The 27,921-nt window shown below is 40.0% G+C and overlaps 1 protein-coding gene across 2 annotated transcripts in view; it reads right to left on the bottom strand.

Moving 5' to 3' along the window:
• The window catches only part of MID1 (midline 1), a 243,164-nt gene that overhangs the window by 125,239 nt on the left and 90,004 nt on the right, over positions 1-27,921 (bottom strand). Inside the window, exon 1 of one of the 2 annotated variants that reach the window (XM_061366461.1) lies at positions 21,081-21,194. The exons of the other annotated variant lie outside the window; for it this stretch is intronic. The gene's annotated coding sequence lies outside the window, so the exon portion shown is untranslated. Of the gene's footprint in view, positions 1-21,080; positions 21,195-27,921 lie in introns of those variants that run through there. 2 annotated transcript variants of the gene reach the window in all.

Here is a 27,921-nt window from a genome sequence, read left to right as displayed (position 1 = left end):
AGAAACCTCAGTATCTTATGTGCATACAAGGAAAAGGCAACAACAAAAACAAAAGACTTGCTGCATGAGAGATCCTAGAAATGACTTAACTATATGGGGAAACATTTAAGAATCAAGTGGCTGACCACAATTCCTAGAATGATTTTCACTTCCAGAAGTCAATAAAATAAATTATACTATTCAGATTTTATACCTAAGTAACAAGGAAAACCATCCAGTAATATTATGAACAGAGTCATTCATATGTGTACCACTAATGGTCTGAAGAGTGAAAATCAGACATAGGAAGACTAAGCCCCCAATCAGTAACTTATGTTAATTTTTTTAGCAGCATTTGTGTAACATCCCTTCCCCATAATAGTCAAACAAAAACCCTTATGTCACAAATCTTTATGTTGCATCAGGAACATGGATAACCTACCATCATTTCAGATGCAAAGCAAAACAGAGTTTAAAATAATGGAGAAGAATATAAACCATTCAAAGCATACTACTTCACCATCCACTTGAGATTCTCTGATAAATGTCTTTCTTTACTTTGAATATAGAGCAGTACTCAAAGGGCCACAGGAGCTTAAAAAGAAGATTTGTTCTGTCTAGTCTGAAGATAAATATCACTCTATTGTACCAGGTGAAGTATAACAGTTCTCACAATGAATTGTTTGTTTGGAAAAGATCTCTAGTACTTTGAGTAATGTTTGTTCTAAGGACTAACCATCTTAAGAATACAATCTTTTAAGGCATTCTCATACATATTTTTTATTCTGTTACTTTATATATTTAAAGAATCACAGCCACAGTCTTGTTTAAAACTTACGTACTTCAGAAGCAGATATTTGTTTATATTGGAAAATGACATATTGGAAAGATAGAGTTTAGATGTAGGGGGGGAATGGATGTCTTCCTATGGTCAATACTATCAAGATTCCCTTCAGCGCCCCATCTATCTTTCTAAGGTGCTTGTGGGGCAGAAAAGAATTGTATGATGACATGCAGCACCAGGAACAGGCTGACTTTTCCAGGACAACTGGTTTGTGAATTGGTTAGCAGAGTGCAGTCAGGGAAAATGGATCTGATATTCAGCTCTTCCCATCACAGTCCACAACAATGCGAACATCATAGGCAAGCAAGAGCTTCATCATTACTACTCTCATTTGCATGCAACTCAGAAACAGGATTTAGAAAAAAATACTTAAAAGCTGTAATTTTATTCCTTTTGATATAAAATAAAATGGAAAACCTCTATATGTGCTTCCTGGACTTTTATTTGTTTGTGTTTCTGCACTGCCACAAGAGCTCAACTCTTTTTCTGCATCAAAATGGAGCCTGCACTAGCCACCCAGTGAGTGACATGAGTGGGTTATAGCTTCACTGAGGGTGGAAGTCATTACACTTACATCTTCACCAGGTCAAAAACTAAATGTTCAGGTATCAAATTCACACTAAGCCTCTCAGATCTATAGCTGTATAGGGCTGTCTGGGCCAGCTTCACAGACAATGACCGTGATGTCCAAGTCATTGTTCCTTCTGCTAAGGAAAAACGTTGCTGTGTCAGCAAAATAAACCTGGAAGGAGGCAAAGAGTGAATTACACATTTTGCCAATCTGCTGTTTGTCCACACTATCAATCTGGACCCAAGCCTTACTGGTAGTTTCTACCTGATGTATAATTTAGGAGCATGTCTAACAGTTAAACTAGAAATAAAGATTCACAATAGGGAAGTGGTGGATAAGCTGCCTGACAGAAGCTACTGTCTTCTATATAAGAAAATATGGATGCAAAAACGTATCCAAGCTCTTAAATCAGGATCTTTGGTTTTCTGATGCAGTAGCCTGGATGTATCTTCAAATGGTTTTGGTTATGATATTGGTTTATAATGGAGATGGAGAAACTGAATTTCTTACTGCTATATTACATTTTCAAAAAGGCATACAACAATATGTATCTTTTATATGTCATCTTGTTTCCAGTGTTTCGGAGGAGTAAGTGGTTAGTACTCTTTTGAAAAAGAGATCCCTTTAATATATAACTAGTGACTTTTGAAAATACAGGCTGTTCTATCTGCCCAGCATCTCGAGTAAGCAAAAGTGAAGTTTCAGTCATAAGACAAAAAAGTGCTGTTTGCATCTGCCCACGAGCCTTGACATTTCCAATGCTCAGTATGCCACTGTTGCCTTCTTGAATCAGTTTCCTCCCTTTCATCTCCAATATATCCAGCTAAAAATCAGAATCTGATGGATGTAATTCTGCTAAATGATAGCCCAACACTTTGAAGTCTGATTTTCCTCCTCACGAGAGTTGTGCAATAAGCTCCGTATTTCCTAAAGCATAATTTTGTTTAAATACTAAAATAACAAGGCCTTAGTGGAATATAAAATGACTATATCACTGTAGATAGCTCTTTGCTGCCAGCCATTCCTTACATTCTTTGCCATGCATGGCTCATTACACAGGAAAGAGTTCCAGTTTTCTTGTGCCCTAGCCCCAGCTTGTGTGTGCTGCTCCTTCATGGATCATAACATCAGCCTTTTTATTCCCCTATTTTAAAACATGAAACTGCTAAACACATTTTAGTGTTTCTTGAATTTATTGGAATTACATCACTACACTCAAATAACCGAACAAGCCAAATAATATACAATGGTTGTCTGAACAGAGAACACTTGTTCATCTTTTTCTCAGGGTTATGAATGCAGAAAAGCATAAGGTGTTCTTTTAGAGGCTATAAAGAAAATAGCATTCAAGCATAACTTCATAAAGAGTTTTAGCCATTGAAACTCAAAAGCCGAGGGCAACAAAAATTTCCCATGGATTTAAAATTCATAGAATTGGCAGACCTTTTGTAGAGGCAAGGGGTAAAGTTCATGTGTTTCATAGCTTCACTAATTCCAAGAAACAACGGTGCCTTTATGTACTCCTGAGCTTTTCTGTGGAAAAGATCCTTCCATGGTTAGCAGAGATAAGAAATAATGCAACACAGATACAATATTCCCATACTTCGGAGTGGTATAGCTTCCTAAACACATTCACATGCTTGGTCAGCAGATATTCTGTACCTTTGTTAGAATTACAATGTTTTAACAGTAAAAAGCTGCCTGCCACCTTGAAGAAACACTAGCTGCCTTTTGCAGTTTGGCTCCCTGTTATCTATGGAAAGAGGCAGCTCTGCTCAAAACAGATGACTGGGAAGACAGGAGCAAAGCCTGAATAATCAGGCCCCTGTAGGGATCTGGCAACAAAGGCCAGAGAGGAAGTTAAAGGGATTAGCACTATAACACTGTTTAGTATTAGTATTCCTTTCTCTCAGCCTGACCCAAAAGCATCTTCCTCCTTCTAAGTCTGCCCTTCATTTTTACTGTGCTCTGAATACCTAAGTTCACTCATGTATAACTTAACCACCTCACTTGAGGGATAGTCACAGCATTGTGCCTTACGAGGGTTTTGAGTGTGGCTTGCTCATTAGCTGTATCTGCACTGTTAACATCATCACTCAGGATGAGCCTGGTTTGGAAAGCAGTATTACAGAAATGAGCAATTCAAATGCTAATTCAAGGATATCTATGTCTTTGAAAAGCAGAAGCTCATGTGCTTGCAGTATGTCTTCCAATTACTGCTGTAGTTCAGGTCATGAGAACATTTTTAAGCAATCTTCAAATCCTCTCCATTAATAAAGCTTCGGTTCATATCTCTGACTTATACTGAAGCATGTGAAGTTTCATCCTCTCAGATGAAATAACCCAGATGATGATCTCTACATGAACACTTAATAATGATCTTCAGCTGCCAATGAATATCCGGTCCTCAGGCCTTGACTGGGTGTAGAGTATGGGAGTAAAATGCACGCAAGTCAGGGTATGGGGCTCTCCACATCCATCACTACACTCTATAGATCTGCTGTTGACTGGTCCAGCATGACTTGCTAATGTAGACATAGCCATTGAGTAGGCCAAAAGCTCACCATCTTGAGGAAAATCTGAGTGACCATTAGGTGCAGGCAAGTTTGGGAAGTGGGGAACATGGAGTTTCAGAAAGAGAGCATACAGTGATGGGAATGGAAATGGGTGGGAGTGGAAGACACTGAAAAGAGATCATAGAATGGTTTGAGTTGGAAGGGACCTTAAAGATCATCTAGTTCCAACGCCACTGCCACAGGCAGGGACACCTTCCACTAACACGAGGCGGCTCAAAGCTCCAACCAACATGGCTTTGAAAACTTCCATGAATGGAGAATCTAAAACTTTTCTGGCAACCTGTCCCAGTGTCTGACCACCATCACAGTAAAGAATTTCTTCCTTTGTCTAATCTGAATCTCCCCTCTGCCAGTTTAAAGCCGTTACCCTTTGTCCTGTCACTACATGCCCTTGTCAAATGTCCCTCTCCAGCTTTCTTACAGGCACCATTTGGGTACTGGAAGACTATTATAAGGTCTTCCCTGAGCCTTTTTTTCTCCAGGCTGAACAAGCCCAACTCTCTCAGTCTGTCTCCATAGGAGAGGTGCTCCATCCCTCTGATCATCTTCGGGGCCCTTCTCTGGCCTTGTTCAAGCAGGTCCATGTACATTTTTTGGGCTTCATTTAAACTTACAGAATATCACATTTGGATTTCTTGTTGAAGTCAGTTTTAAAAGGATGCCAACGTAGGCAGCACAGACATATGTAAATAATATTTCTGTCTTAAATACAAACACTTCCATTTTAATTTTTTTTTAAATGAGGATGAGGCGAGAACATTGCAAACTACGTGTGCTATTGGATTTCAGGTTAGCACCAACTTTGTAGTGTCTTCTTCAAAATCCCATACCTACTGGAGATGCCTTTCCTCCACCCTCTTCTCTCACATTGTATTAGACCTTGCTGAAACACTAACACAGCACTCTTTCACTAAGCCTGACAGCAGCAATGCTCAATATTATTTCCATTATTCTGTATTGTTCTGCCTAGATCAAACCTATATTTAAAAAATACATACATTTTACCACAATCTATTTAAAACCTTCCCACCACTTTGTGAAGTAAATAATAACAGGATGCTTTAGCTCTGTATGTCAAGCCACAGTTGGAAGACAGATTGCACAGATCATAAAGATTAGTTATTCAGGGTTTTGTTGGGAAAGGGCCTATTATGCAGGCCCTCCTTCATATATCTCTTCCTTTCCTTGATAATAAGCCACAGATTTAGATCCAGATGTCTAAAATCCAGTTAGTAAGGTAGATAAAGCTGTATTCACTCAGGTATTTACAATTTTCACTCTATTTTTGACACCAGTTTTCAGACTGAAGTCCCTGTGCCTGTTACAAAGTTTTGTTGGGGCTATTCCAGTGATTCCTCCAGCTGCAGCTGAAGCACTCCATGATGCTTTCCACCCAATTGCCGGAAGACTTTCCCCACCTCCGGGCAACTTGGAGGGAAGTACAGACAGGTACAAGAGACCTGTCAGCATAAACTGATTTAAACTGTGTCCTCTCCCTGAGCTGAACAGGAGGTGTATAGTGGCTGACGTGGAAGTAGAATTGGGGGCCTAATTCATACCTATGCCTGTGTTGTTAACTTGGGAGAGCTGGGGGTCAGCAGCCAAACAAGATGAATAAGTAATTCCTTAATTGCAGCATGGGCATACGGAGACATGAAATTGTAATGGGGCCACAAACTGACCCAGTTCAGGTTTCCTGTCTCAGCATATTTGCATTTAAAAGAAAAAGATAAACCTGCATAATATTAAAAATACAAGCATATACCAAACCTTTAACATGATGCTTTAAACCACAGCCAAATTTTGGCATGCTAAAACATCTGTGAATTATTTTATCCACTGAAACAAAATGCTGTGAATATTTGGAAAATGTGGTCAGCAGATATTACATGCTTAAAGTTGAACCAATAATTCATCTAGAGTCTTGACAGAAACTTCCCATGTCAGATTTGGGGATTCAGAGCATATTTTGTGGAGCAGCCCTTCTTAGTATGAGCACAGTCCACTTCCTAGTATCATTTGCAATTTTCCCCCAAAGAATTTCCTGCTAGTGTGAGGACACTATCAATTTATCTTCCTCGTTCTGAGTCATTCTAAAGGCTTTTATAGCTTTTGATCTTTTATACCATCTTAAATATCTTATAAGAGACTATGACTCATTTCATTACTTGTATAATCAGGATTTGGAGAATGGATATTCCTTGTACCCTCCTTAGCTACTGGAACATCATTGCTGGAATTATATTTAAGCAACTATATTTGAGATGGGAATCATTCCCTTGTTCTTATCTACGTATCACAACTGAATTTTGCATCCGTTTCTGCTTCCCAACACTCACCAAATGATTTCTGAACATTGCCCACTGTTGATGTCTTATGAAACCTTTAAAGCCTTTTCTCTTTACTTCTTAGAAACATATGTGGTGCACATCTGTCTGAATAACAGTGTGGCAAGGAAGGAAGAATTAAATAAATAAACATGGTGGTTATCTTATTGTAAAAGCCTATGAAGAGACCAGGTACCTGTAATCTTTATCTTGAGGTAGCTAGCAAGATAGCAGCACAGACTTAAGTATTATGTAAGCACGGACGTACCATTACAACCTAGTCTAAAAATGATTATCCACCATATCATGGCATTTTCTCTTCCAGAATAGCTAAAGTATAAAAGTAATGCTGTGATTATCAGAAAAGATCATTTCTTATTACTGGGGTCAGGAAACCTGATCAGATTAAGTGCTTCTAACTACTGGAGACTTGTTTTTCAATGATGAAACACATGCTTTTAAAATAAATTTAAAATAGCTCATATTTTACATTTCATAATGTATCTTTTATATCATCTGGTCTGACACAAAATTTCACATTGGAATAGTTTTTAAAGATCCATGGGAATTCTTCACCACATCTTTCACCAAATGTTTTATTCCACATGAGTATTTCAGTCTCATTTACAGATCATTGGAACAGATCGAATTTATTTTGATAGAACAGCTCCCTGTTGAGAAGTTCGTCACCTTGAATGATATGTTTTAAAGAATAGATGAAAAATAATTATTTCAATTAATTTTGCCATTAAATAGAAATATTTTTGCTTTACATGTAGTATGTAGAATATAACGTTTAGTGCTTTGATATAGTCAAACTGAACAAAACAATTGCTCAGTCCAGATACAGCCCAGAGCACAACTTCGCCTTATTCTGGGGTTCTGTCACCTGAAAATTAAACCGTTTCAGTGGGTTGATTGTTTTGACAGCATTTGGGGGGGGTCTTTCAGGAGTTGGGGAGAGAAGAAACATTGGAAATTGCGGGGGAAGAGAGTACCACTGTAAGGGAAGGATATACCACAAGGACATAGTATACATTTCAAAACCACGGTAAGGAGCTGTCTCCTGTGCCTTCTTAAATCATCAGTGTCACCAGTTCCTACTGCTTTTTGTAAGTAAAACTGTAAATAAACTTCAAAACACCTTTCAAATTCATTACTATAATCTCCATTTCCAGATAATACCAAAGCATGACAAAATTTTCCACAGGCTCTCTAGTATGTCATTATCGAACTCCCCAGTTAGCAGCTTGTTTTGGCTAGTTGGTGTGGAGTAGCTAACAAAGATTTTGCTATTCTTACAGCAGTCTTAGCAGCACTGCACCAAAATGTCATAGCTGCCCTGGAACATACATTGGCTAACACTCTGCTCTTATGAAAACCATCTCCTCCTCCAGCTCTCCATGAAAACATCCTAGCCAACGGTCTGTATCTTCAACAACAACCAAGGTATGATGTTAAGTAATCATTTTCATCCATATACAAACTTTAATATCATTAGAGCCTTCTCATATAGCACCCACCTGTCAACTTAGAGCACAAGTGGCAACAGACATGGGAATTTGTTCAGTTATTCCCGTTCTCCTAACCTCTCTCTCTCAAACTTTTGTCTGCAAAATGTGGTAGTGTGGTACAGAGAGCCTCTTATTTCATATAAATAGACTTTCACCAAGAGCCTTCCTATATTCCCTTTTTTATTTTTAAATAGGAGTCTTTCAACAACAACAAAATAGAAACAAACCCCCCAAGTGCTACAGTTCACCCATTTGCCATTTTGCATCCCATTTCTGAAACAAGAGTTGACAGGCCAACATATGTGACCAATAAATGCTATTCACAGTTAAGCTCTGCAAATGGTGATTGACATGGAGCCGGGCATTCCATTAGCCAAGGGAGTTATCAACTATAGAGCAGCCAAAATAAACTCTGAGAAATTTCCTCTGGGTGTTAATCACTATGAGTATCATTCTTTCCCACACACAAGGCAAAGATTCTTGACCTTGTGATTTGGAGCAAAACCACCCCTGTTAATTAAATAATTTGTCCATTATCACCTGAAGACATACGTAACCTTTTCACCCTACACTAGAAAGAGAACAAAGTAAGTAAACAAACGTCTATTGTAAATATGACTAAATCCCCAAGCTTGCTTCATTTGCTCCAGCTACAGCCATCCGAGTACTGCTTAGTGTATATCTGTACAGCAGAGCAAACTAACACCTATTTTTTAAATCTCCAATGGGTAAGTCTTTGGATAGCACTTTAAAATGAAACAGTCCACAGCTGGGAAAATTACTTAAGTCAGTCACTTTTCAATTCTAATGGCTGGATTTATGCCTGGCCTGGAAAACAGTGTTGTACGATATCTGTACATATCATAAAAGCTTCTAACTGGTGTCACATCTTTCATAGGACTTTTCACTGAGATGATGTATCACAACATCGAAATCACAAAAATAAACTTTTATCATATAACTGCAGTCATGAAAATCTGTGGGGAAAATTTTATTTTGGGGGGAGTAAGACTTCTGCAAAATAAGCAACATGCACTTGTTTTTCAGTCTGCTAAAAAAAACCCAAATTGTCGCTTCTGCAGGGTGAGTCATTGTTCACACAGTGGAAGACAAAGATCATCAGGTGTAAGGGTTTAATAACTGGAATGAAGCTCTTTTTTTAACAGCACTTTATGGTAAAAAAAAAAAAAAAAAAAAATCACAGTTTCTTTTACATCGATGCTGTCCCATTAAGTCTGGCTTACAAATTTTAATAATGAAGATGCATAAATTTATTAGTACATACAACTTTTTAACAGATTATTTATACCTCTAGCCCTCAGGTTTTAGAGTACAAGGTTTTAGAGCCTGGTAAAAACCATGTATTTACTCACACTAAGTAATGACCTCAGGAATGAAAAAGCCTAAAGTCTTGCAGTTTGATCAGAAAACTAAGCATTCTATTTTAGCTGCTTTTAGAGATGTTAAAACCTTAACACCCAGGAATATTGCAGTGACTTTTTAATATCTGTTAGAATGAAAAGCTTGCCAAGAAAACAGTTTCCTAGATGATTTATACAACAAAACTCCATTGATCATCCCATTACACCTTTACACTGCAAAGCAAAGGGGACTATAAAGGACAAGTACCATCAGAAATGGTTCTTTCAAGAGATAAATTAGACAGAATAATGGAGCATGAGAAATTACAATGGCTGTTGGTGTGTGTTTAACGGTGTGCGGTTAACACCCTTTTTATGCCTTCAGAGGTCATCTACATCCTCCTTACCTTGCCCTCTGCTGCCTTCCTTCTCTTTGCCTCCAGGCTCTTGAAGTTTATGAACTATTCCTCTCCCTTGCATCTGTGCTTAGCAAGGCAACTTCTGATTCTGTAGCACTGAAAAAGTCCTATTTTCATCCTCAGTTTGTGTATAAAGGCTGCTTCTTCTGCTTTCCTAATCTAATTTTAAGAAAAGAGTCTGGTAATCTTTTCTTTCTCTGCGGGCTCCTCCTGATCTCCTCTCCCACATAGCTGTTTTCCCTCTGGGCCTCTCTCTGTCCCTCTCTTCTGTACTTTATTTTCTGGGTAACCTAGTCTAGTCTCAGGAATGCATCCTGGTATTTAAAAATGTACTGCTGTCAAGAAAAACAGAAAGCTTAGCACACAAACAGAGCTGTCCCTTTCTCTCTTTTTCTTTTCCCCTTCCTCTACCTCTTCTACAGCACCTCAGAAAGGCAAACCCATTTAGTCAGTCCTTGGCATAGCGCTAACCAAGGGCACAATGTCAAAAAGATGTTCAGAAAGAGTAAAAATAATTTTCAAGTTTAAGATTGTGAAGGAAAATTTCTAATTCCAGTTCACTGATATAAGGAAATCTTAAAAAGCGCTACCAGCTTTCTTCTTTGCCATACTTCTAGCTGCACACTGACTGGATAGGCTTGTTAGGCTGGCAAAGCCTACCTGTCCTGGTGAGGTTAAAAGCGCATTTGAAAAGGCGAGGGGTTGGGATGGTATTTCTTCCCTTCCTTCAAGACCACTTTTCCCTCTGGATTTAGCCTACAGTTCCATGAGCTCTAGTGTTGTCCAGATGTCTGGGGAGGGAGCGGGAGGTTGAAGACAAAAGCCAAAAAACTGGAGAGAGGGAAGTGAGAAGACAGTAAGAGAAATCTCGAAGAAGGGTCAGGGTGGGGGGCAGCAAGGCTCAATCCAAAGAGGTAAGTAAAATAAAATAAATCACTGGACTAGGAGAATGTACTGGAATTAGTCTGAAAATACAAGAGAGCCTTTGGGGAAAAAAAATAAAATCTCACAACACTATTTGTTATTAGTCTCTCTTGGGGCACACCTACCTCATCAGATCAAGACAAATAGGAAACTGAAGTGCATTTCTCCACAAACCTATTTTGTCTGCTAACAGTTTCCAGATTTTCTAGACCACAATGACACAATCTGTCTTCCTAAAGCTAATTCCTCTACAATATTTACAGGTATAAATTCATAGAAACAGACAATAGAAAAAATCATGGAAATAGACAAATTAGACAAGATCCATGATCTAATACCCCAGGATTTTTGGTCCAGAAAGACAGATGATGCTTGAGAAACAACTAAAGCCTTTTGTGGCCAATCATGCAATAAAATCAAGCTAAAGAGAGAAAGGTTTTTGTGGGTTTGTTTTTTGGTTTGGTTTTGTGGGTTTTTTTGTTTTTTTGTTTTTTGTTTGGTTTTTTTTTGCTATGTGGGCCAGGAAGTACCTTTCTCAACCTAGCCATAGTACGAGCTTTAACAAAGATAAATGTAATGTCCTGCACCTGGAAAGAAGTAATCCCAAGCAGCAGTACAAGCTGGGGACAGACTGATGGGCTGAGGAGCAGCTCTACTGAAAGGGACCTGGGCATGGTGAAAAGCAGAAAGGTGAACAGAAGCCCGTGGTGTCCTCTAGCAGAAAAGGTGTCCAGCAGACTCCTGGGCTGCACCAGTAAAAGTACAGTCAGTAAATCAAGGAATATGGCTATTTCAGTCTACTTGGCACTTATTAGGCCACAGCTGAAATACTATGACCGGTTTTGTTCCCCTCACTTGGAGAAGTTGTGAAAGGTCCAGTGGGGGTCACCAGGATTATTAGGGGGTTGAAGAACTTGACATATGAAGAAAGGTTGGAGGAACCAGGTTTGCTCATCCTGGAGAAGAAAAGACTCAAGGGGGATCTAATAACACTTCTTGAATATCTAAAAAGTAGTAATAGAGGAAATGGAGCTACTTTCTTCACAAAGATGCCTGCTGACAGGACAGGAGGCAGTGGGCAAGAGCAGCTTCAAGGGAAATTCTACCTGGATATAAGAACAAACAAACAAATAAATAAATAAATAAATTCTTCCCCATGAAAGAAGCTGGAGATTGGAAGAGGATGCCCAGCGAAGTGGCAGACTTCATGTGCTGAAAATGAACAAGATCATTTGAGTAAGTTGCTGTAGTGACCTGCGTTAAAGAGAAGGTTGGATCACATAATCTCCAGAGCCCAATCAGAATTTTCCTGTGAATCCCTATCTGTGCATAGTCTTGCAAGTTGTATGTTGTGAGCCCAATGTCATCAAGTCTCTCAAGCATGAGACTTCTACTACTCTGGAGATACATGATATTTATTTCCAGTCATTCCTAATCTTTCATAAGCAGTTTACACTTTAATTGTCTTTAAAGGGAGGAGGACAGGGGAGGGAGTAACAGGCTTCTCCCATGAGAGCTGCTTTTGCAGTCAAGACATTCAAGGAGAGTTATATTGCGGGAGAATTTTTTAACCTTCAGTAACAAGGCTTAATTAGGGATCAAGAACAAATGTTATAGCACAGAAGAGGCACCTCTGAACACTCATTCATATCAGGCTTTTGTTCCAATTAAGCTGGTTAACAAGGGATGTAAGAGCATTTGCATCTGAAGTATACTCAAAGCCTTCAGATAGCGATTACAATTTTAAATTTCACTTGAGCTAAAAATATCTGAGTAAGTGGGACCTTTTGAAGATCAGATGTATTTGTGAGAAATGCTGAGGAACCTGTACAGCTCTTAGCTTGTTAAAGTACATCAGCACCGCAAAGAACAAGCTCTACTGAAACCCAAGAATAAATTTCTGATTATTTAAGAAAATATGAATGAAATTTAAAACTAAAAAAAACAACCACCAAACTATAAATGGGAAAGGAAGCCTGCTCTCACAGGTCACAAGGGTGCAAATTGACAGACATACTTGAATTGCTATGATAACACAGTATTTTGAAGGGTGGATCCACCCCATCTTCCCAATCCCACTGACTTCAGTAGGAGTAAAATCAGGGTTCAGAGGTGCCCATTTTAGATCAAGAAAGGATAAGAAGCAAAAGGTACAACCTTGCAATACCCTACACTGGCTATATGCCAGTAAGGAGCACAGCTATGTGCACATAGGTAAAGCTACAGAAAAGACAGATTTTTTTTCTTTGATGGCCATATACCAAAATACTGTAACGGCAACAGATTATTTTTCCATTGCAGAAAAACACAGTAGCATTTAATCCTCTAGTTGTTCCCTGATGTACCACAATTTGATTCCTGGCAAAGAAGAAGTCTTGCCTTACAAGTCCAGATGGTAGGAGAGAGGAAAAAACCCTCCAAAACAGCATAAACATAAATATGAAGGAAAGTCCTTGTGATTTTGTTGAAGACTGAAAAAAACAACCTCAGTTTTCCCAAGACACATACCAATGACTTCATATGAGAATTTGCATTTCACAAGGAAAGTATATGGCATGATTCCTTTAATCACCTGTTTTACATAAACATCCAAGTAAAGTTAAAAATGCTGTTTTCTAGCTATGAAAAGCCTGCACAGGAAAACCATACATGGCTACATGAGTTAGCACAGCCATTCCTTTTTAATGAGCTTTACATGCAAAAGGGACAAGATACTTTTCAGAATTTGTAACTATAATTTTCTGTGACTAAATTCACTCCTGTTTGTTGCACAGAGGACATATACAAAAGGGAACTCAGTTTCAGAAGGTTTTGTATCAGTTTTCCCAGATCTCTAGAGTTAGCCCGAAGGATCCTTTCAGAGAGCAAGTAAATATATAGAAAATATTAGGACAAGGCTGCAACGCAAAAAGGATGTTAAATTGCTCATCCAAGGAGATGACATAACGAATACTGACATAATTTCCAAGCAGCAAAGCAAAACTAGGTCAAATCACATTGACCTATCTAACATAATAAGCCTTTTTTTTCCAGATTTTTACAATGTAGACTGTGTCTGCAGGCATTAATGTCCCCTGTTATCTATGTATAGTGTTGTCACTCTGCTTTAATGTCTTATCACCATGTTGTGTTAATTAGACCAAAACAATATAGTGCACTTTTGAACTGCTTAACTCCCAGTTTGAAATCTCTGCATAAACTACAATTCTGAGGTTATCCAGTTAGAAATGAAGTCATTAACTCTTTACAGTCACTTGTTACAATAGGTGTTACTAAGGCTGGTGGAATAACACAACCCTGCAGACAGGTCAAAATTGAAGCTTCGCAAATTCAGTATTATTTGTCAAAAGCAATGTCAGCATAGCTAACATCTGTCAGCAAGCAACGTGCACACTAATTTTGATGCCACTTAACGCAAGGCAGAACCCAGGCATACACATTCTCCTGAGCACCTCATGGGCAAGTCTGGTCTGTGCCTGGCCATCACGTGCTCCTGCCCAAGAGCGTTTACCCACTTCCAGTGCTTTGAAAGGGACAGACCTTTTCCTTGTTCAGGGGAAGCCTTCCCTTCCCCTGCTTTCATCATTCCTCAGCACATCAGATTTACGGCACGTGTATTTCTCAGTGGGACTAACAGAGTTGTATAGGTTTCCGCCTACAGCCTCTCATGACTCCCACAAGAAAAGAAACGTGAGAAGTGAGAGTGGTATCTGTCTGTATCCCTGCCTCCAGAGCTGAGGTAGGACCAGAGAGAGACCAGGCTGAGAGCTTGAGGCCCCAGCTACACCCAGGGAGCTGGAGCTAGTCAGGAAGGAGGAAAAAAGCTGAGGCCGGAGACAGTTGGCAGACCATGGTGGTCCACAAAGCAGAAGTTGCCAATAGAGTTTACGTCTTCCTGTAGAACACATAGATCTTTACAATAACAGAGTAATCTTAGGCTAAAAAAACCCCAATATGTTTCAATGATAAATCCCCTCTACCACTTTTAAAGCTTGCTTGGTGACGAAGAGTACCTAGAAACCGAGATGCTGGCTGTTTTTATGACAGAGAGGCTGGATTTGGCAACTCCAATTCTAAACATATATGTGTGTGTATATCTATATAGATGTCTAAACATGTAGTGTTTCTTTTTTTTTTTGTCCTTTTTTTTTTTTTAATGTCTCTAATTACCTCCCAGGAATTAAAAAAAAAAGAAAAAACCCACAAAAAACCAAACAAAACATTAATGAAAATACAAAATAAACCAAATTTTAGAAATGACAAAAAAAGAGAGGGATCATGTTTCCATACAAGGCAACTACCAAAAAGAGAATTTTTCTGAGAACCATTGTACCATAAAATACTGACTTGTCAGCATTTTTTGGAAGAAAACACTCTCAGCTAAGATTCTAATTAAAAAGAAAAAAAAAAAAAAAGAGATCCCAGAGATGGTTGGGGGGGATGGTGTGTTACCTCTCATCTGAGCAAATTCTCTCTTCACCTTAGTAGTGCATCAGCTCACCAGTATCACAAATGAGTCCAACCTACTGTGCTGGTGGGGTCTCTCAGAGCTCCTGCTGCTGCTGTTCGGTAATTAAATACTTGCAGACCCAAAGAGCCAAGTTAATACCATTAGTCATGGGCACCTGCTCTGGGAGCAGGGGTGCCAAAGGGAGGTGGTGGGTGATGCCACAGGCCTGCAGGTGCATGAGCAGCACAAGGCAGCTGGAGTTCAGTGTGATGAGAAGCTGCTGGTGCCTCCAGAGGCATGAGAAATATGTCAGCCTCCCCACCCCAAAATGTGGAGCGACTGTCATAGCACGTTACCAGCTCCTTTCTGGGGTCATGAAATATCCCTCCATAAACATTTTCATTAATCACACTACAACAAAAAAATCCTAGCAGCCCCATGGATCTCCTCATTTACTGTCCCACTAAGCCAGGAATAAAAGCCTAGACTCCCTTTTGTTTGTTTTACTATCTTAAATTTTTTCTTGCTTCCAGCTATCTCAACACTTATGCAATCAAAAAAGTTTTATCATACCTCAAGGCCAAACAAACAGCACCTATTTGCGAGTTTTTTTTTGTCCTCCCACATCCCTCTGGGAAGATATAAATAATAATGATAAATGACCATGACATGACAACAAATAGGAAATAATTTTAAAGAATTAAGATCTATTTTTATTGTTTAGGAAAGAGATCAAAATCAGCTTCCTACCCTTCAGTGCCTTTCCCATCGCTCCCCAGTGCCACCCATACAGGGTGGATTCTGCACTGCAAGCCAGGGATCTCAGGGATATACAGTAATTCCTTACAGCTTGCCAAAGCATTACGAGCTCTAAGCTGCATGTCTGTAATAAAAGACTGCGAACCCAAGAACTGCCTGAGGAACGGAGTACCCTGAGAAGTCTGAAATTCAGTTCAAACAAACTCCAGCACACATTCAAAAGGATATTCACATAGTTGTATGTGAATACAGGTCTGCTCCTTTCAGCTCAGTCTTCACCCACAGCCAAATCAAATTGTTTCTCCAAATGCTGAAGCATTTGCTGAGCTTCAGCATATCCCCTGAGCATTTACCACCGCCAGCATCTCTTTCCCAGCAGTTCATTTTCCTCGACCCCAGGCTCCAGCAGACTCCTTACCTCTGGTGCTATTCAGTGGTGGGACTCTAAGGTCTGACAACTTTTTGCAGAGCTCAGAAGCTGTTGAAGCCCTCCGTGTAGCCAGCTGCCTCCCTGTCCCTCCCCAGTGGGGAAGTCCTGGGATCAGGCAGGGGTGGGAAGCCGGCAGCCAGCACAGCAGACTGCCGGGCATGCGGGAGGGAAAGAGCCAGAGGCTGATCGCATCAAAGGTAGGAGGCCTGGTGGGGATCAGAGCGAGGAAGATACGCATCTAAATAATTCAGACACTAATAAATGCTTTAGGTTGGGTTCTGTTCAAGACGTGAGATGAAGCTGAATTTCAATGCAATTCAGGCTGCCATCAATGCGGAGTGCGGTGTTACTTAATAACCCGACACTGACAAACCAACGTTATTTTAAGAGTATTCCACATAAAGTTAATGAGGAAAGTGGCTATGCCTGGTTTTGTATTTTTATAGCTTTAGGTTGAAATTCTACCATGGGAAGATTTAGGGAACTTCAAGTCTGACCTCTACAGGCAGACTGATGAAATAGGTACAGTATCTTTCAATCACAGATTGTACACAGGACGTTTAGAAACTGGAAAAAGGTAATGGATCATCAGGTAACATATGGAACATCTAGTTGTCATCATTGCATCTCTAAAGCCATCTTTTAAAAACACTACTATCTGTAGCATCATCCATGGTAATTTGTATTCTACAAAGGTTTTCTTGTAAAACGTACAGAGGGTGCAGCAACACCAGAAAAATTTTATATTCAGAAGTGTTATGGGGTTTTGTTTCTGCTTTTTATTATCATCCCTCCCCCTTCCTCCCCAATCTTCCATATGATCTGCTCTTTCAGAGCTACAGAAATAAACATTACTTTGAAACCAGTAACATCCATTTGCATTTTGCAAAACTGGTGTTTTTAAATGCCCTGATTGGCGCCACCTTTTTCTAATCAGAACCAACCACTCTAACAAACTACCCTTTGTCCAGGCAACCCATCCCCTCTGTTCCCACCAACCTACAGCACATGTTGCTATAGCTACCCTGCATGTCTATTTACCACACAAGTGATCAAAGGCAGCAGACAACACACATACACACACACAAATCCTCACCAGGCTTCCTACCGAGCAATGTCCAGCCACTAATTAACTGATACACTCCCAGCCTCCGGACTCTGCACACTTGTTTTCTCCATTTGTCATGGTATACACACAAAAAAGAAGCATTCTGAGATGCTCATTCTTCCTTTACAGACCAAACAAACAACAAAACATCCCAGGATGAACTTTAAAGAGAATTTATGAAAGCAACGTGAAGGATTACAGCACTCCAGGGTAAGAATACAGCTTTTCTACTGAGGAACGCATTAAGGGTTTTAAAAGGTATGCAAAAGAAAATAGGAAATAAGAAACACATGCTAAGCACTTCAACAACTGTAAGGAAAAGGCAAGATTTTTGAATTTTGCATGTGTTTTGCACTGAAATTGCACACAGCATTTATTCACTTGGTGAATTACATGCACACTAAAAGTTATATGACTACAGTCATGATAAGTAATTGTATTCACTTAATGTGCCTTAAAACCACAGTTTTTCATTTTTAGGTGGCCTGTCAAGTTAAGAGTCGTTCTGTTGAATCTATGTGACAAAGAGTGCAAGTCTACCTCCATCAAATTCAGTGGGACTTCAATAGAAAGAAGCCAAAATAAGGAGCTGCATTTGTTGTCAATGTTGCTTCTGTGAACTGCACTTCAGGGATACGTTGTGGGTAAAAGTGAGTGACAATGAAGTATTATAATTAATCAAACTTTTTATTGTCTGTGAAGTAGGCTTAGGAAAGTTAAAACAGAGACCACAGTGCCCTCTCTAGTTCTGCAGCAAACTCAGGGAATCCAACCACTTAACTGTGTCCAGCCACACAAAATCACCTCTTTACCACATTAAGACCATGCATATTCTCAGGAATTCCCATCACTTGCAAGCTTCCTTACTTAGGAATTTTTTAAGTAATAAACTGAGGCAAATACTCTGCAAAGAAGAAAATGTGTTACCTGTAAAGTGTTTCTTCTTAACAGGTTATTTGGGCTTTTTTCTTTTGCAACCATGTCAGATACCTTTGAATAAATTGTACTTCTACTTCCTAACACTAGGCGTACAGTATGCTAGCATACCCAAATGGGTATATTTCCTGTGGATACTTAAACTTTTACAGGTAAACTGTGATCAGTGTACCTTCCCAGGTGTCACAGGCACAGAAGTAGGATCAACATTTTCCCATTTTGGTTACTGGCGCTTATATGTGAGGTCATTCTATCAGGCTGCAAGGAGACACCTGTTTCTGAGGTTTTCAACTGTCACCTAAAAATGACTGCTTCTTTACACAGTCTCATTTACAAATCTCAGCACAACATTTACAACTTCTGTTACCTGCTAGAGAGTATTTGCCTAGCACAGTAGTAAAGTAGGTTGAATCTTATTAACTCCACAGGCTGCATATTACATTTCTACAGTACTTATTGCACTTCTTTTGGGGAAATCAATGTGTTTGTCTTGCTATGTGCTATTGTCCAGCACCTGTGGGCTGTCATCACTGTAATACATGGTTTCATTCCAACACCCACAACACACTGCCTGCACAATGGTTAACTCTGCAGCCCGGAATTAAGATACAGCTCCTACTAAGAGCTTCTCAAAAGTGGGAGCATTTGCTCTCAGAGCCTGGGAAGAGGAAGGAGTTAACCCACGCCCTCCCTGCCTTAGACCCAGCTGGTCTAAGGATGAGGAAGGGAGCACGGGGGAAGGGCAGGGGAAGTAACAGTACAGGGAGGGAGGGAGGACTGCAAGGTGGAAGCGCAGGTTGAAAAAGCTCTCTCTCGCTTTGGATAGGGGGACCATAAAAAGGCCAACACACAAGTCACCTCCTGGATGCGCCTCTTTCCCACAACAATTTCAAACTAGAAGTGGGAGCAAGGGCTCCAGCTGCACATGACTTTCCTGTTCCTAAGCATCTGCCATAATGGTTTCTTAAACATTTCGTGCAGCTAGTTCATAGCTCATCACCACCTTCTGGTCCCACTAAAACATTAAGTCTGCTGCCAGGGGCTAACGCACCTTTTCCTTGACTTCCACTTCCCTGGGGTTTGCCTCCGGGGCCCTAGCAGCGCACATGGCTTTTCCCTGCCAAACGGCAAATATTTGTGCACAACACAACCACCAAACCGGGAGAAATACTTCTACATTGTTCACTTGGCACGGGGGAGAGAAACCGCGCTCACAGGGGCAGGTGTTTAAACAAGCTGTGGCAGCCCTTCAGCTGCTGCTTCCCTCCCTACCAAAATCCCTCGGGCAGGGAGCGGGAGGGGGGCACGCAGGGAGGCCCGGACCCCTCGCTGGGCTCCAGGGGGGGATGGAGGGGAGGCACGCACCTACAAGGACGGGACAGGCCCTGCAGGAATAAGCCCGCCTGTGCCTGCACCTTTTTTTAGGCTGGAATGTCTCTCCCCCTTCTCTTGGAGGGGGAGGGAGGGTGCGTGTGTGTGCATTAGCATTTCTCCCTTTTCTCTGTTCTGACTTACTTGCCTTGCTCTTTCAACCCAATAATCTTCATTACCCGTGAAGCCTTATTCTTTAGGCAGAAATATTTCAGGAGAGTAAAGTGCAGGTTTCACAGAGCCTTTTACTTTTTATTACTGCCATCCTGAAACATTCCTGCTTCTTTCTCATTCCTCATTGGCAACCCCCTGTGCCAAAGTACCCTCTTGTGGGGATAATAGTTTTTGATGACTACATGCATCCAACTGAGCAACCCGAGTATATAAAATGCCCTTCATTTTGCTTTGCAAGGACAAGAATTGTGCTCTATCTTTGAAGAGTTATAAAAGCGTTTTGTTTTTTTTTGGCTGGTGAAAAAAGAAATACCTTTCCTGCTCCCATCACCTATATTCTCTCTTTCTGCACTCTTCCCCACCTCCTGTAACTTACAGAAAACTGATGTAAGGAAGCTGAGTTTTCCCACCATGGTTTCAGAAAGTAAGCAGAAAACAAATGGTCCATTTGCACTACAGGTGCAAGATCCTCACACATGCTTTCCCTGGACATGCACTATGAAAGTCCCACTGAGAGCTGAATGAATAACACCCACACAGAAAAAAAATAAAAACTAGAAAACTTCTTTCATTTCCTCATATTTACCCGTTGCCTACCTAGAATATAACATATGAAGTAAGTTTCAGAAGTGGATTGGCAAGGGTTTTTAAACTGGGACAGGTCTCTGATTCAGTCTTAAGATACAGCCCAGCCAGTTTTCCTTGCTCCCACAAGGCTCTTCTAACCATGCATTGTTGTTGTAAAACTATGCACAGTGAGAATCAAAATCATTTTACCACTGTGTCTTTTAACTGGGAGAGTAAGAAGAATAAATGCTCCTTTTGTCTCCTCAGGTGAATAGAAGCCTTAAAAAAAAAAAAAAAAAAAAATCCAAGAAACCCAACGAACCTCCTTTGAATAATCTTCGGGGGGAAAAAAAAAAAAAAAAGAAATCCCTAGAAAACCCATTTTAGAGTACTTTTGTGAAGCTGTAAGACAGCTTGAAACTACTACATTTTAAAACAAAATCAGAAGATTAAAGCCCTGACAGGCAGGGAACTCATGCAGAGCTGTTTAATAAATTATCCCTGGGCTGAATTATTGGCATATTTAGGCTTATAACACAGCAAGTTCTTTCCTTTCTCATGTCACAAACAGGGCTGCAAGACAGACTACACAATGCTTTTTAAAGCATGGCAAACTGGAGTTGACTTACAGCCCTCACAAACCACTCTCATGCCCCGTACAAACCTAGAACCACACAATGACCTGCATGGCATTGCTACCGACCAGAAAAATTAGGCAAAACCCGTCCAAATGGTACTACCCAGGGGTCTGCGAGGCTGCAGCTCCTTACCTGCCTCATGGTGAGATTCCCATCATCCATCCAGCCGGTATGGGGCTGCTCACACCGCGCTGCTGTCGGCAGGGCAGAAATCCATCAAGTTCCCCACTGTAAGCGAGTTTCCGTCTCTCCTTGTCTTCCCTCCCTATTATTTCCCCCCACACACCTTTTTATCTTTTGCTGGGGGGGGGGGGAAGTCTTAAGACAATGTCAAGTTTCCCAGCCTTCTTTTCCCCAGCCTATTAAAAGTCAGGAGCGGGGAGGCAACTGTCCGCCTGGCTCTTATTTCAAACCACAGCCCAGGGATGTAGTAGTTGGCTGAATTGGGCCATGAAACAGCCTCGCCAATCAGGAGGAAGGGGAGGGAGGCAGAGCACATAAAGGCTGCCTACATGAGGATTAGGAAAGCTTTCAAGGATTTAAAAGACTGAAAGCAGCTGGAAACAGTGTCTAAGGCTACAAAGAGGGAAGTCAATTTGCGATGTAAGAGATTATTCCCATTCTCATCTAACTGCTCTGGGTCTGCTTAAAGCTAAACAGGCTCCCAGGACTTCGGCAAGAAAATGTAAATGTCCGGTTGAAACTACCAAAACATCAGTGTGACGCAGCCTCCCGGTGAAGTGGCAGCATCTCCTGCGAGTCGGAGCCACACGAGCTCCAGAAGCACCGATTTCCTCATGTCAGATTATAAAGTAAATTACACAATGACACGAGCAGGAAGTAGTAAAATACAGCCTGCCATTTACATCAAGAGCAAGTGCCTGTCTGCCGGAAGGAACAGAGTGCATGTGTGAATCCACAGGCTTTGGAAATGGTTTGTTGCAAAGCTTTTTTTGTCTTGGTGGTTAATAGTTCAATCATCCTTAGCATTAGCCTGGTGTTTGCTTTCCCTTCTTTAGGGAGAGCAATTTCCTCATTCCTGAAGCTTAGTTCCTTGCGCAAGATAAAGCTGGACCCCAAGTGCAACTTTAAAGAAAAAATAGCAATATATTTTTTCTATTTTTTGTTTAGATTTTAACAATGAGATCAGCTTCTATTTGCTGCCTCGCAGTAGCTTTCATGAAAATAAACAAACAGGTAAAAAGAAAAATCCTAGAGCTAAAGTGTCATCACTGAGTTACACCTTTATTGAGTTAAAAGTGTGGAGAAATGCAAACCTTCAAATTCCTACCTCCAGAGTCTTTGCTTCTAACTTAATATCAGTTCAGAAGCTCGTAGTCTGTTCCACTCTAACTGGAAATCTGCCTTTTGATCTTAGGGAACAGTCAGGCAAATCTGATGTCTGAAAAACAGCCTTGATATCGTGGCTTTGCTTCTGCAAGGGCTTTATCTACTACCAACGTGAAAAGTAGTCACTATCCATAAAAATTCTTATCGGTACAAGAAATCTTATTGAATTGAGCTGCAGAAAAATGTTACAATGATGTGCTGCCAAGATTTTAATTAAAGGCTTCCTAAAATATATTTCCTTTTAACTTATGATAAGCTTCAACACTTGCTATGTCACACGGAAAGGAAAAAAAGATCTGAAAAATATATTTATTTGGTTTCCTATTTAAAAGCAATAATTTTTTTTTTTCTCACAAGTGCAACCAAGATAGGAGTTTGTGTAATACTGGCACTCTAGCTCAGAGGCAAAGCATGGATGGAAGGAAAACTTGATTTAAAACACTATTGCACTTAATCCAGGACTGACTGTACTCTTGACTGGTCTGTTTTTTCAGGTGGAAGGATCCAGTTGTATGTTTTAACATACAACACAAACCAAGTATCTCTAGGGCTCAACACAGCACATTGCATGAGGCTGTCTGGCCACTCACATTAGCCAACCCGGAGACAACTTAGTGATCCCTTCAGTGTCAGCCTAGTCCTGCACACTTGCATAACAGGTCAAAGCAGCTGCAACTCATAGAGCGAGGTGCATTAAGAGCACTTAACAGGAGTATTTGTCCTCCTTATTCCCCAAACATGGCTCAGTAGACACGTCACTGGGAATTCCTGTGATATGCAAAGGCCTTTTACTGTGTTTAAGCACAGTAGAATCCTTTCCAGGAAGTATTCAAAGGAAGTAGAAAAGTGTTTTTCTAAAGTTTCTTAAGCCTTGGGGATAAAATTCCCTGGTGAAGGTGATTTAGCAAAAGATGTAAAATTTACAAAATTAGTAAGGGTTATAAAGAATTAATCCCAAAACCTTATATTTGGTGTCAGGGCTTTAAGATAGGATTCTGAGGACAGTTTGAGAATTTCATGTGGAAATATGGCAAGACTCAGTAAGAACTGCAATGTTATAAGGATAATATAAATATTACACATATATAAATAAATAAAACATAAAGCCAGGTTAGATAGGGCTTTGAGCAATCTAGTCTAGTAGAAGCTGTGGCGGGGGGGTTGTAACTAAGTCATCTTTAAGGTCGCTTCCAAACCACTCTATGATTCTATGACAAATAAACTTTTCTGGAAACACACTTCTTTTCATGTACAGACTCCTTATAGGATGGAATGAGAACTGCACTGTTTCTAAACTCAGCAAAATGAGGCATCAAAAAAAAGTTAGTTCTATAGCATGAGAACTCATTTTTAGTGGTAGCAAAAAAAAAATTCATCAATGACACTTGTTCAGGGTGGAGTGTAGACTGCCTTTTTACTGTAATAACCAAGTGTCACAGACAGCCTCCATTCTAATTCTGCCTTTCACTTTCCACCTTTGAGGAATACACACTGCCCAACCCAAACAGTATCAGGACTATCACATATGGTGGATTCAATTTCTTAAGGTCTTCTGAGTGGCATGAGAGGAAGAGAGGGGTTCCATATATGAACTGGTTTTAAAGGTAGTAAGAGTCCAAAGACATAATGGTACAGCTAGATGTAAGGAAGTGGAATTGCTATTTGGGACGCAAAAAAAGTCATGTGGTGAATTTTTACATCTTCCTCTGAATACCCAGTTTCACATCTATGATCCATGTGTATGTGTTTGCATGAGAAAGTCATACGGTCCTTAGGAAAATTAAAATTCTGTCCCTGAAGAAGGAACCTTTTACAGTCTGCCCAGTGGAAACCTACAGAGGTAAGGGCAGCCAGAGGTGGTGGTGTTAAATGTAAATTCGAGCATCACTGGGAGCAAAGATCTTCATAAACAAGACCAAAGTCATGTCTGGGAGCCTGATAGTTTTAGAGGATTCTTACAGAATTAATTCAAGTTAAAAGATAAATGGCCACAAGTACACCAGACTTTGGCAGTTTTACCTTAACCGGAGTTTATCTTTACTTAACTGGAGTTACCTATTCTGTTAACTCCAATTATCAGCTAGCAGTGGTCAGATCGCCCTTATCAAACCTCAGTTTAACCTGCCCTCAGAGTTATGAGTGACTTTGGCACACACAGAAGTACCAGAGTAGCTCTGACCTTGCTACTTCACTGCAGGCATCTGCCACACTCCTTATCACACATTAAGCCCATCCCAGGCAAAAAGGGAAGACATGAAAGCTATCTAGCTTCACTTCTCCAGCACCATATTGTCCCATTTAGTAAAGCAGAGGCAAGGCAAGATACCTTTAGCTGGGCTTCCATTGCAAGCAGCACTGACCAGCACGAACTTTAGTCCATGCTGTTCTGCTCCTGACCTGGCAAAAGCAGTTGTCAGGTACTTGTGAGTACTCAGGGTGTTGGGTGCTAACTCACAATCCTGCCTCATAGTGCTACTTGAGATAAAGAGGTAAATTTAGTCTGTGTCCTGATTTGGCTTAAGTAGCCGAAAAACTTTGACAGTTCCTGTGAACATGTAGCAAAACCCACCACCATGTAATACCAGTTACAAGTTACACATTATATACAAATACCACAAAATTTCAGTAAAATGTAGTAAATTTTGTGTCGTATGTTCTTTGTCAGCGTGTCAACTCATTCTGAAAAAGTTTAGCTGAGTTTAGTGGGATGAGGCTCAGTTCAGTGCTTATCAATGCAGCAGACAAGTTTGAAGGTTTGAAGCTGTGTAGAGGCAAGAGCAACAATCTTGATACCAAAAATGTGGCACTATTACAAAATTTTAAACTTCTTCTGACCTGTTAACTAAACCTTCCTTAATTATTTTATTTCCAATAAATTACCAAACACAGGAACAGTTTTGAACTGGTGGGCCAAATGAGAAGCAACCTAATGTGGAATTACTCATATGATGGAGCTCTTTTGGTGTAATAAAATTTTATGTAGTCCAGACCAAGCTAGGTCTTTACCAGTTGCAGAGGGAGTGCGGAACGGGAAGCAGAGAAAAGGACCTTCTTTCATTAGCCGAATTCCAGCTGCCATGGAAAGCCTTCTGGGCCCACGGAATTCAATATATGCTAAAGATAGAACCACCACTCTGTCTCTTTACAGAGCTGTGCCAAAAAGAGACAGACCAGATCCCAGGATCTGATTATATGGCAGGAGTGAAAGAGTTGCAGCAAGGAAAAACACAACCCAGCACACAGGTTAGACAGAAACAAACCTAGATTGAAAATCAACATCTTCAGGTATGAAGTCAGTCACAAATATATCACCTTTAATTTGCAATATCGATAACTGATAGAGACATGTTGGGGTGGGGGGGTTGGTTTTATTTTTGTTTATTTAATTAAGTAAGCAGCTAAACTGTTGCACTTTGAGAGAAAAAGGTAAAATTCACACCCACACTATTGGTGTGGAAATTAATTTCTAATGTTTTTTTTTATAGTCCCTTCCTTGTCAGTTTCAAATTGGCACTTGCAGGAAGAGCAGGATGTCCAGAACAGAAAATGCTATTTAATAACCCCAGATGACACCAGTATATATATATATATATAATTCAAGGCAACACAGGAATGTAAAAATAGCCTCTAGGGAAATTGGCACAAAACATGAAGCTGCAAGATGAAGACAAATTTCTGAGAAAACAGTATAAAAAATGAAAAAAATTCTGAAATAGTGTTAATATGAAAACCTGTTCTCAAGATGTGAAAGTGTCACACAACGATTTTAAAATATATAGTTAATATTTGTGAGTATAAGAACGTGCAGAATTGGATCTCACAAAGTTGTACTTAACTGCTTTTATCAACATCCCTGCAGTGAATACAATGAAGATAAACTAAGTACCCTGGCATAAGTACCCTGGCAGAGCATCTGGCTCATGGGTATCTATCTAAATGCACACACTTTTTCCAGCAGAAATTTAAAAATAAGACCAGCAATGTCAGACATCCTTAAATTTACAAGGATGCACTGAAAGCCACTGCACAAAGAAGTTCTTAAGGCAGACCTTTGGGATATTCATTGCTTTTCAAGGAAGATGACTCAGCCTCTCAGCAGAGTATCACTAAACCTAGCAAAAATTATAAAGATCAGAGCATCCTGCAGTCCTCTTGGTGGAGTGGTCTTTAGATAACTACTTGTCTTCACCTGGTTATTTACAGCATCTTTCAAACTGTTCTGATCTCACTTGGGGCTGCACCAGCTGCAGGCAAGAAAGAAGGGAAGATGCCTCCAGGACAACCTCTTTCTCCACCACTGATGCAGTTTAAGTAATCCACAGCTCAGGCAGACAGAAAGGTGGTTAAAAAAAGAGATCCATCTGCACTTGCCTTAATGACAACACTGACTGGACTTTTTGATTAATGTATTTTAATGAGAAGAAAAATATCTGCTGGATTTAATTTTATCACATTTACTACGAGGCAGAAAGTTGATCTGCTAGGCAGAACGAGTTTGTGCACATTCATGTGTAATAAATTAGTGACAACAGGGCTCTGACAGTCTAATTCAAAATTATATGGAAGTATAGTAAGCTAAAAAGACTGAAAAGATGCTGTAAGGGTTCAGAGTTCTTAAAACATCTGTTCTCTGGTATATGTAAGTGCAGAATTAAATGGAAATTGTAGTTAGTTTGCCATTGTTTCTCTGTTTTATCTCCTAGGGTTTTTAGAATTAGTTGATATTTCAGTGACAATTATACTCCATTGCTCTTAAAAGTAATAGCAAATATTTAAATGGCACATTTTTTTTCCTTGATATTCCAGTCCCAAGAATCCTCTGTGAAAATAAGAATGACAATAAGACAAGAATTGCCTTACATTTCTGTAACCCTTACCAGCATAGAAAAAAAGTAACTTTAATTGCATTTTGTATCAACTGGTATTTAGCAACTGATTGCAAAAATCAGTTATATGCTGACTCAAGCTAAGCAAAGAAAGATTCAAAGAGCAAAAGTTGTATAATATATACCTTTTACAGCCAAACATCAAGCAGTAGCTGTCCAAATTGATACTATTCTGCTATGCCAGGAGTTATATCCAAACATGTGATCACACAGATTCAGTGAAGAGTCATATGGCCACAATTTTACTGAAACAATTTAAAACAAACTGCTAAACAGTAACCTGAAGCAAGCAGGTACCTACTCAAGCTCCCATTATCTGCATGTTAGCTCATACTGTCCAACAGTGCAAACCCCTGCATACAGCAGGTTAGATATACCGTATCCCACACAGAAGCCTGTGTTAGAAGTGAGAAACTGTAAGTACTGCCAGAACTATGCCATGTCCAGAAAGAATAACAGAGAGAGCTACTCTGTGTTGCAAAACTTTCTAAGACAGAAGAAGTACTGGCATTATAATGTCTTTTCAACATCCCCACTGAGGCAAGGCATTAATGTGGAAAACTGGAATATTTTTGCACTGTTTTTCCTTCTCCACATTTCTTGTTCTCAGAAAACATTTGGTATTTCAAAATTCTGCTGTATTTCCCTGGAATGACACTACACAGCTTTGGTTGCACTGAGGTAAAAAAGGAGCTCAGGCATCTCTCTACCAATCCCATGAAGCAAACTGCCATTTG

The sequence above is a fragment of the Neopsephotus bourkii genome, unplaced genomic scaffold (genome assembly GCF_033783945.1).
Source record: "Neopsephotus bourkii isolate Nb327-2 ecotype Australia unplaced genomic scaffold, CSIRO-AGI_Nbou_v1 NB_1346, whole genome shotgun sequence".
NCBI lineage: Eukaryota > Metazoa > Chordata > Aves > Psittaciformes > Psittacidae > Neopsephotus > Neopsephotus bourkii.
The sequence above is the reverse complement of the archived record's forward strand: the minus strand, read 5'-3'. Positions and strand labels throughout refer to the sequence as shown.